This window comes from Tupaia chinensis, unplaced genomic scaffold, assembly GCF_000334495.1.
Source record: "Tupaia chinensis unplaced genomic scaffold, TupChi_1.0 Scaffold000077_1, whole genome shotgun sequence".
Taxonomy (NCBI): domain Eukaryota; kingdom Metazoa; phylum Chordata; class Mammalia; order Scandentia; family Tupaiidae; genus Tupaia; species Tupaia belangeri.
In genome coordinates this window covers 438,004-449,283 of record NW_006159538.1, presented here as the reverse complement: position 1 = coordinate 449,283, position 11,280 = coordinate 438,004, and positions in this window count along the sequence as shown.

The window sequence follows — 11,280 nt, the reverse complement described above, 5'->3', positions numbered from 1 at the left end:
TAAAAAAAAGAAGAGGAGAAGCACCCCCCCCCCCCCCCCCCCCGGAGGGATGGCCTTGCCACAATCCCTTTTTCCTCCATTCTCATCTAGGGATTTTGGGCACACATGCACATGCACCCAGCATGAGTCTGAAGCAACCAGGTCTGGGACTTGAACCACAGTCAACTATGTAGGAGTCCAACATCGTAACCATTATGCCATCTACTGGTCTTAAAAATCTAAATTTTTTAAAAAATATACAGAAGTTTGAGGACCAGCATATGGCATAATAGTTATGTCACTGAGCCCCCAAGTAGTCTACCATAGTTTAAGTCCCAGACCCAGTGGCTTAAAACTTACTCTGGGCACCTGTGCGTGGATGCCCAAAATCCCAAAAGGTGAATGGAAGAGAAGGGATTACAGTGTGGTCATCCCCCCCCCGGGGGGTGATTTCTCACTTTCTGTCTCCCTGTGTCTTTTCAGCTAACACACATGCTCTATACCAAAAATCTAAAAAAAAAAAAAAAATGTGAGCCAGTCCCATGACCTAGTGGTTAAAGGAGCTGGATCCCACATGGCCCACCCCTTGGTTCAAATTCTGTCCCATATCCTGACTGGATGGAGAAATAGAGAGGAAGAGATTGCAGCATGACCGTGTCCCACTGGGGAATGTTTCCTCCTGCTCACTCTTTCTCTTTTTCTCCCTACCAAGCTTCTGATGAAAAGAAGTAGGATAAAACATGAGGTCAAAGGGTACAGTGGCTAAGGTGACTAGATCCCACATGGCTGGGTGGGCAGGTCAAGTCCCAGACCTGGCCACCTGAAAAACACGCTGGTGGGAACCAGCAGTTAGCGTAATGGCTATGTCGCTGGACTCCCACGTAGTCGACCGCGGTTTGCGTCCCAGACCCGGTGGCTTAAAACTCACGCCGGGCGCGTGTGCGTGCGTGCCCAAGATCCCGAGAGGAGAATGGAGGAGAAGGGACTGCGACGTGACCATCCCCCTGGGGGGTGATTTCTCGCTTTCTGTCTCTCTGTCTCTATCTGTCTGGCGAGCACATGCACCCTATAGTGAAAACCTCTCAAAAAAAAGGAAAAAAAAGAAAAGAAAAACACGCTGGCTGTGTGTGCATGTACTTTCTGCCTCTCATGTGCCCTATAGCACATTAAAAAATAAAGAAAAGGAAAAGTGTTAAGAACATGCTGAGTTAGCAGGAGAGTAACCTTGGGACGGTTCAGTAAGTACACAGGATTTATCTTCAAAACAAGGTCCCTGACAGGCTTCTGTTAGCATAGTCCTGTGTCAGATACAGTGTTTTTACATCCTAACAGGTGCACGGCCCAATTATAACTTAAGCGAAAGGGAATGTGTGTTTTCTTTTAGGGCACGTGCTCAGAGACAGTGTGAAGGACAGTGAGGAAGTACCCTCCTGCACGGATGGCCATGACACAGTCTCTTCATTCTTAGCATTTGGAGCATGCATGCCGATGTCCCTGGCATGTTTTTTAAGTCACCAGGATTGGGACTTGAACTGTCGAGTCAGCCTTGTGGGATCCAGCTACCTTAACCACCTTTCCACTTGGCTGGCCCAGAAGTTTCTTTTAAAAGTTAACGATCTATTTTCTATCTCCCATGGACACCAGAAGTGATTTACATGAGGAAGCATTCAGACTCCACACTTGGACTGTCCGGGTTCCATTCCTTGCTGTGCTATTACATGGTTACTTAATCTGTCCATTCTTCAGTTTCTTAATTCATAAAATGGGTGTAACGGTAGTACCTGTAAATTTATTGTGAAGGTTCAAAGCTAATAAACTAAGTACTTAGAACAGTGCCTGGCCCAAGATGAGCCCTCAGTAAATACTGTGCCTGTCATTTATTGTATTGCTATCATTATTTACCATCGCCAGACTTCAGTTTGAAGCTAATTGACTCAGGCTGGCATATAATATTGTTAGAGAGGTGAGGCAGAGAGTAAAAGGAAGAGACTAGCATCTGTATGGCATTATTATTTCACCTCACATTCCCTCAGCAGTTACTTCCTAAGCTACTGTGTATCAGCCGCCAGCCCTCTCCTTACAAAGTCTCATTAAAAAGCAGTGTCCTGGTACCAGCAGTTGGAGTAATGGCTATGTCGCTGGACTCCCATGTAGCCGACCACGGTTCAAGTCTCAGACCCGGTGGCTTAAACTCACGCCAGGAATGTGTGCATGCGTGCCCAAGATCCTGAGAGGAGAATGGAGGAGAAGGGATTGCGGTGTGGCCATCCCCCCAGGGGTGATTTCTCGCCTTCTGTATCTGTCTTCCTGGTGAGCACACACGCCCTATAAGAAAAACTTCTCTAAAAAAAAAAAGTGTCCTGGGATCAACAGTTGGCGTAATGGCTATGTCGCTGGACTCCCATGTAGCCGACCACGGTTCAAGTCTCAGACCCGGTGGCTTAAACTCACGCCAGGAATGTGTGCATGCGTGCCCAAGATCCTGAGAGGAGAATGGAGGAGAAGGGATTGTGGCATGGCCATCCCCCCCGGGGGGTGATTTCTTGCTTTCTGTCTCTCTGTCTCTATCTTTCTGGTGCGTGCACGTGCCCTAGATGATGGGTAAGATAAATTGTTTCTGCCCTCCTGAAGCTTACTTAAGAATAAACTGAGGGCCGACCCAATAGTGCAGCAATGAAGCGCTATGCATTGGGAGATGAACCTCGCGTGGTTGACTGTGATTCAAATCCTAGCCCCTGTAGCTTGAAATGCACACTGGGCACAGGAGCTAGGATTCAAGTGCATGTCCAAAATCCTGAGATGGAGAAATGGAGGGAAGAGGGTTGTGTGGTCATGCCATACTGACCAGCGCGTATGTATGCATGCCCAAAGTCCCGAGAAGAGAAAGGATTGTGTCATAGCTGTACCCCCTAGGGAGGGTGATTTCTCGCTTACTGTCTCTCTGTCTCTGTAAGCGCATGCCTCCTGTCAGCGTGTGCACCCTATAGCAAAAATCTCTCTTAAAAAAATAAAAATAAAAAAATAAAAGTTGATTGGAAGCTCAGTATGCCTAAGTCAGTCTGTCAAGTAGAGGCTTTCACTAGAGGATGGTTGGGTGGGAGCTGCTTCCCCACCCAGGACTCAAATGTACTTATGGGACCTCTTCCTGAGGCCGCTCAGTCTCTCCAGAGGTAGAGCCTCCAGGTTTCTAGCTGGGAGCATAAGCCCGGATCCAGCTTTCTGGAAACCACTTGGGGGAGGGGGTTCTCTGTAGGCAGATGGTCTTTTATGCCCATCTGTAATCATTACCTCCCACCATGCCTGGGCCCTGAGTGCACTTCCCCCGGAAATAAAGCTGTTTTCAGCCAGAGTGGGGACAATGCAGCATTGTGTTTCTGGGAAGGGATGGGAATTCTGGGAGTCTAGCATGCCCTGAGATCCCTTGTTTTAGCCCCACATTTTACTCCTACCTTCTGTGGTACCTGGTCCCTGCAGGTCCTGAGCCTGAGCAACGCCCTCTGAGCAACTCAGCTTCCATCTCTTCACCCCTCCCCTGTGGGTGCTCAGATTCCGCCTGCGAGTCAGTCACCAGGGATTGCACTTTGCACGGTGGTATTGGCAGGCCTCCCCTGCTGTGCCTCCGCTCCCAGTCTCTCCATCCCGTGTGATTATCCTTCTGTGTGTTCTCTTCCTGTCACTTCAGTGAGATTTGTTTGGGTAAGGAGCTAAGATAAACACGCGTTCCATCTGCCGTGTTTAACCACAGGCCCCGCATCCTTGAACTTGGCATGCTTTACCCTAGCGTAGGTGAATGCCCGTCATTTCACGTCGGAGGTCCCAGAAGATGGTTGCTCTACACCAGTGTCACCCAAACCCTTACCAGCTAGACACAGTTCCCATGATAACCACAGGCCAGAGCGACGGACGACTGACTCACTTCCCCCAGCTTCAACTGGTCTCTGTGGTTGCACTAAGTTCTTCACTAACCCGGTGTTTTCCAAAGCATGGTTGGCACTTCTCCGGGAGGTTGAGAGAGTGGATATCAGATGAATGTGAATTTTTTCCCAATTATATGTGTATTTTTGATGCTGTTTTAAAAAATGTAACTGATGGGGCCAGCAGATGGCGTGGTGGTCATGTTGCCGGACTCCCACATTGTCAACCATGGTTGGAGTTCCAGACCACTTCATGCCGGGTGTGTGTGCATGCCCAAGATCCCAGGAGGAGAAGGGGTTGTGGCATGGCCCTCCTCCCTGGGGGGTGATTTCTTACTTCCCCTTTTACTGTCTCTCCCTCTCCCTCTCTCTCTCTGGCAAGCACATGTGCCCTATGGCAAAAACCTCTTTGAAAAAAAAAACAACTAACTGGCATAAAAGGCCCACATTTTGCCAACGATGAGTCTGAGTAAAAACAGCGAATCAAGCCAGCCCTGTGGCCTAGTGGTAGAAGAAGCTGGATCCCACATGGCCAGCCACACAGTTTGAGTCCCAGCCCCAGCAGCTTGGAAACATGCCCATCGCATGCATGTGCGTGCCCCAAATCCTGACAGGAGAGAGGAGGAGGAGGAGTGGCAGCAGGGCTATCCCCTATGGAGAGTACTCTCTTCCGCCTTTGTCTTTGTCTTTCTGTCTCCGGTGAACACACATGGCCTATGGCAAAAATCTAAAACTAAAAAAAGTGAGTCTGTTTGAAGATAACTGTGCAATAATAGTATAGATGCTGTTCTGAAAAGACAAACAGGTGACAACGACCACATGATCCAGGAAAGCTCCTAGGCCCTGTGCTCTCCTCCTGCCCCAGGTCCCCGCACTTGGTGGCACCTGTAAGGACTGAGTGCTGAGGGCCTCCCTCCCAGGAATCACTGTTCGCTTCTGGGGACCAAATGGAGGGATGCTCGAGCCCTGGGCTGAGACCGTGGCTGCGTGAGGCTGGCTGCAGATAGCGTGGACTGAACAGCCGCGCCTCTATCCCCCGCAGGGCACCGCCCTTCCTGTGCACTTTGCCCCTGCTGCTCTGAGAGGCAGGCAAGGACAGGTGAGTGCTGTGTTCACAGCCTCAGGGAGAGCAGCTGGCTCCTCACCCGTCCTAGGGCTGCCTCTGGGACAGCTCCAGCCGGCAGAGCAGACGGCAGCAGGCTGGGAGCAGGTGGCGTCTAAGGTCTCTCCTGCCTCTTCCGGGTCATCCCTCTTCTTAGCTTAGACTCCTGAGAGCTTCCCAGGAAGCATCTTCATTTCAACTTTCCAAATTTCCCCAAGATAGGAAAGGAACTTACATTGATTGAGCACTCCCTGGACTCCCCGAGACTATGTGGAAACCTGACACTAACCCATGACAATAGCATTACCCTCCCCTTCTGCAGAGGCCCACATATCAGGCAACTTGCCCAAGTTCTCACAACGAGGGCAGAGCCAGCAACAAACCCTGGGCAGTGTGAGGCCAAAGCTAAGAGCAGTAGTCGGACAGAGACACCAAGCAAGCCAGGCCCTGGAGACGCGACTCCCCCTGCTGCTGTCTGACATTACATGGCTGCCTCTTTCCCACCTGAGAGGAAGATGCAGCTGAGGCAGGCCAGGCCCCGGGGGCGGAGGCTGCCTTTCTGAATCTGTGCAAGAGGCAGAGACTGGCCAGTGTGTGGGGAGAGCCAAAACCCTGTGCTTTCCACACTAGACCAGAAAAACAATAAAGAACCAAACAAGCCAGCCCCTCGGCCAGATCAACACTGGATATAACTGACTGCAGTCTACATAATAAAGCATTGGGAATTTGTTTTGGTTTTATCCAAAATGTGTTTATGAGGATGGTTTCCCACTCATCTTAAGTCAGTGTGCTTTTTTTAAAGAATTATTTAATTTTATTTATTATTATTAATTTTCAGTAAGGTACATGTGCTCTGCAGAGAGAGAAAGACAGAGAAGGAAAGTGAAAAAGCAAGCTACCAGGTTCAGGACTCGAACCACAGTCAACTATGTGGGAGTCCAGTGCCTTAACCACTATACCATCTGCTGGCCCAAGCCAGAGTGCTTTCAGTGCAGCTTGCTACTGAAAGAGCTATAAGCCTCACCTTTCCTCCTGTAGGTTAGTAGGGGACCGTGGGGCAGCCCACAGACAAAACTGTCGTTTGTGCGTGGCTGGAGACCGTGGAGATTTCGCTGCACCCTGGCACCTCACGGCCGCGAAGTAGGAATTTGGGCTGTGCACCGGGCGCTTCTAATGTTTTCTCTTCTCTTCTGGAGAGGGATGAAGCAGGTCCTTTGCAAGAAGCATGTTCTTGTGGGGAGGTTGTCACTGCCAGAAAGGCACATTCCTCTTTTAATCAAGGGTGGGGTACAGGACCAGCAGATGGGGTAGTGGTTACATCACTGGACTCCCACGTGGCTGGCTATGGTTCACGTCCTGAACCCATTGACTTCAAAATCATGCTGGGCACGTGTATGCGTGTGCCCAAGATCCCGGAGAAGAAGGATGAAGGAAAAGATGGTGTGGCCATCCCCCTGGGGGTGGATTTCTTTCTTTCCCTCTCGCTGTCTGTCTCTCTCCGGCGAGCACACTAAGGCAAAAACTTCTAAAATAATAAATAAATAAAGGGTGGGGAAGGTTCTAGAGCACCCCTCACCTGAGCAAGGGATAAGAGCTGGGCCTGGATGTGGGGCCAAGAAGAATGCCAAGAATCTATGACAATCCAAAACAGACGAAAGGAACTGTCAGAGCGGTGACCACGAACTCACCCCTTCCCTCCGGCTCGTTTCCTGAGATATGAATACGGTCTGTTAAGAAATCCCCGGTGCCAAGTCCTCTTGTTTGCATAAGCCCTACTCGGCAGGGGCTGCTGTTTTTCCTGTTTCACAGATGTTTACCAGCAAAGGTTAAGTGACCAACCCGAAGTGCCCGGGCAGTGGAACACCTGAGGTTTGAACCCAGTTCAGTCTGGCTCCCACACCTGCAGCTCCCACTGTAGGACTGGTGACTGCTGCCTGGGGCCATCCTCTGGGAGGACGGTGCAGCCCGCCCAAGGCCCTGTTGCCCAGTCCCTCTGTCTCTTGGAGACCTGAAGAGCATCTCTCCATGTGGTGTGAGGAGGAGGGAGACAGCCTATATTCCGACAGGCCTGGGCAGGCAGAAAGACAGGGCCTCCTGGAGGGAGCCGCTCTAGGCTCTGCATTTCCCCACCCTGCCTGGACAAAGCACAGGAGCAGGCTGGCAGGAGCCGCTCCAGATGGTCACTTGCTCCTGGCACATTCCTGGTGCTCAGATCTGTGTGGAAATAGCAGCGATGCCTCATGTAAACAGCATTGGTTTTCTGCTTCATTAGAGGAGTGAGAGCCCTCTCCAGCAGGCCTAGCGGTTTTCTTGGGAGCCTGCTGAGAGGAACTCCTCACTGTCCCTGCTCCTGGTCTCCCCGCAGGGAGCCAGTGCAGAGGCCACTTGGGTTTCCTGTCTGGAGCCTTGCCCCAGTGCATCTGGCTCTATGACTGGACCTCCTTATAACACCATCCTGTCTCTGTAAAATAGGAATGGTGACGGTCCCTCCTCCACAGGGGAGTTATGAGGATTAAATTAGAGAATGCATTTAAAGGGCTTAGCACATATTAAGTATTTGAGAAATACAGAGTGATTATTTTGCAATTCTCACAAAGACTGGACCTAGGAGGTTTGGCCTCCCAGCACTAAGAAGCACCTTCTACAGTCTGAAGTAATTAAAAATAGCCAAATCCTTAAGAGCTTGCCCTTTGACAAGGAGATAGTTAAGATTCTAGTGATGTCTACGGTACACTAAAGGAGGATACAGAGGTTCGGGGGGTCCTTACTTCTCTCCAAGCCACTCTGCTCACAATCCACATTTGCTAAGGCATCCCTTCAAATCTCCCACTCCGACTGCCCCTAGCATTCCTTTGAGGTGTTTTTTCCATTTCTTCTGTATGTAGATTAACAGCGTGTATACCTGAATCCTCCCCGCTCTGCCCCATGTAGGCTTTCCCACCCTGGTATTCTTTTTTTGTTTTAAGTTTGTTTCTTCCATGAGTGAGATACAGACAGAGAGAAAGACAGACAGACAAGTAGTACCCCCAACAGGGCCTTGACACTGCAATCCACTCCCAGCCTCAGCCGGCCCCAGATCACGGGCATGTGTGTGCCCAGCATACACAGGGAGGTCTCCAGACCCAAACCCAGAACCTTCCCATGTGGGTCAGCCTCGAAGAGTGTTGTTTTACCTCTGAGCCACCATCCAGCCCCCGCATCCTGATATTCATTGTGAACCACGGAAGCCCAAGAAAACCAGGTGAGCAAAGAATGAACTCCCCTCGGAAATGATCGGGCAGGGAGAAGGGAAGGCCATGAACTCTAGGCTGGTGCAGGAATTGTGCGATCGAATTTCAGGCTCCCTCTGGTTCTCTCCAGTGGCGAGTGCACAGAGAGCAGGAAGGAGGAGCCAGGAGCCAGCACAGCTGCAGCCTGTTCGCTCACTTGCTTTCCCCCCAGAAACACACAAGACCTCCTCAGTCCTCACAGTGTGGCAGTGTGGCCATCTCCGTTCCTGGGACGGTCTGCAGGTCCCTAACCCTCATCCCTGCTCCTCCTCTTCCCAAGAAGGGTCAGGTCTGCCCTGTCTCTGGCTGGCTCTCGCTGGCCACCCTCTTGCTCTGCAGTCTTTGACTCTGCCTTGTAAAGAGCGTCTAGTTGAGGGCCTGCCAGCTGTTCCAGGGGCCATTTTTGGGGTGGCAAGTAGCAAGAAGTGGGATTGTTGCCTAATCAATTGCAATCTGTCTCCTGCGCCCTCACCCCCATCCCCCTGAGAGAGCAAAGTCTAAAGCCAACTAACAAACTGGGATTTTCAACTTTCACCCATTGCTCTGAAAAGGTTTGAACACAGGAGCCCCATAGTTTACCCTCGGGAATCAATTCCACATAAAAGGCCTTTCCAGCCTGCTCCATGCCCCAAGAACGCTAACTGGGCCCAAAGTCCTCCAGGGCAACCCAGTTGGGCTGCCTCCCTCGGCTGTCCTGAGTGCAGGATGACAAGTGTGCCTGACCTGCAATGGCCAGCCCTCCTGGGGTCTGCCAGGGAACCCTGCCAAGGATGCAAGCTCTGGATTAAGGCAGGAAGCTGTGGCCCCTGGTTACCATGGAGATGCCGGCACAGCCTGTGCCTGTCCATGGTTGACAGGCAGCATCCCTTAGGAAAGGAGGAGGTGGAATTGGGTGCTGAGAACCAGCTCCACCGGGGAGGTGGGGGTGGGACTTTGTGACACCATGAGTTTGCAGCCCAGAGGGCTGGATGAAGTCAATGCTACAGCTCTCCACTGAGGTGGCCTCATGCCAACCCTGTGGCTTTAATGGCTGGGGTGTGGCCTCCTGCTAGAGAGGCCTTGCTGCCAAGCTGCCAACCCCAATCAAGGGCAGTAGGAAGAGGCTCCGGTACAGTGGAAAAACCCCAGGAGTCAGAGACAGGGAGAACCACACCCACAGTGCCAGGGAGGAGCACAGGCTTGTCGTGACGGGCCATGGGGCACCATACAGAGGAGACAGCGTTAGACTGGCCAGGAGGTTCTAGCCCTTAGTCACCACCACTGAGACACTGTGGGGAGCCAAGGGCACGCCCCTTCCCTTCTGAGCCCGGGGTGCCCTGTGTGAATAACGTCTGCCCTGTGAGCAGGCAGGTTACTGAGAGGCCTTGCAGTGTGCGTGAGGCCAGGCACGAGTGCGGGGCTGGTGGTCTTCCTCTGACTGTGGGTAAAGGAAGCCCAAGGCTGTGAGGACCTCTTCTAGGCTTCCATGGCTAAAATTAGAGGATGAGCCAAGTTAAAATGTCCTCCGAGAGGGCCTGAGGCCTGGTGCTGCAAGTGTGCACACGCATGGGCCATGCAAGGCCCAGGCGGCACCAGGGACAGGGAGGCTGATTCGACAGGGCCAATGCAGTCCTGCGGGCCAGGTGTGCTGCCCATCTTGCTCAGCCCTGGGAGGGTGGACGATTTTCACATCTGCCCTCTGATAGCCTTCTTACTATCCCCCTGTGCTGTGTGGAAAGACAGAGGGACAGAGCGGTGGAGGGGAAGAAACCCAGTCCTGGAGTGTGAAACCTTGCCACTTGCCAGCTGTGTGGCCTGGGCAATTCCAAGGTTTTGTGTTTGGTAGTCTCATGGCAAAAATGTAAGAATTCCTGCTCTGTATCCTCTCCTGGTTGGGGTGAAAATGTCAAGAAAGATTGGATCTGGGGGTCTGGCAAGTGGCGTGGTGCTTAAGGGTGCTGGACTCCCACATGGCCAACCACGGTTCGAGTCCCAGACTGGCGGCTTGCTTTCTCACTTTCTCTGTCTCTCTCTCATTCTCACTCTGTCCTTCTCTGGTCAAATTAAAATAAATAAGTAAATAAATAAATAAATACTAAATAATTCTTTAAAAGAAAAAGAGTGGATGTGAAAGCCACAGTAAACCACACACAAATGAAGGACCCCTTGAGCTTGTTTTGTTTTTAAATTATTTTCCCCCTTTTAATTTTGCTAGAGGGCATGCATGCTTGACAGAGAGACACAGGGAGAGATGGGGAGGGGAAAAGCATCCCTTAATGGGGTATGTCATGTCGCAATCCCTCTTCTTCCATCTCTCCATCCCGTCAGGACTTTGGGCACACATGTCTCTGGTGTGTTCCTCAGGCCACCAGGGCCTGGACTTGCATTGCACATTGGCCATGTGGGTTCCAGTTCCCTCAAACACCAAGCCAGAGAGGCAACCCCCCAATGAATTTTATCAGGCTGAGGGAGGATTCTCTCCATGTGTCCCTGGGACCACCATAGCTGAGGTCCTTACTCGGGAAGCAGGGAGCTTTCCTCTGTGCTTCTCAGCAGAATCCCAGGCATCCCAGAGGAACCAGACCCTTCCAGCACGCTGGAGAAGTTAGTGGGACTGCCTCTTCAGGACAGGGTCCTCTGAGCAAGCTCAAACAGGGCAGAGAGCCTCCTCGGCAGAACCCGGCCGCCGACACATGGCTGTGAGTGACTGTGCAGAGCATCTCGGTGAAACCCAGGGCCACAGCCCCATGCTGAGGTGCAGGTCAGCCATAGCTTGGCCCCGCGCCCTGGCCCCAGGGAATTACACATAGACCTCTCTGCTGTATTCTCACTAACAATTGGCTTTGATCCTGTTGGAATGTCTCAGGCAACTGACTTTCTTTCCTTTTCTTTTACTTTTTCTTTTTTAGCTCAGAATGTAATTTTCCCATTTGGTGAGGAAAAGTTTAAAATAATCTACTGGGTTGTCGGAAAAGTCATGACATGTTTTTCTATGCAAAAATGCACCGTGACTTTTCAGACAACCCAATACGTAGAA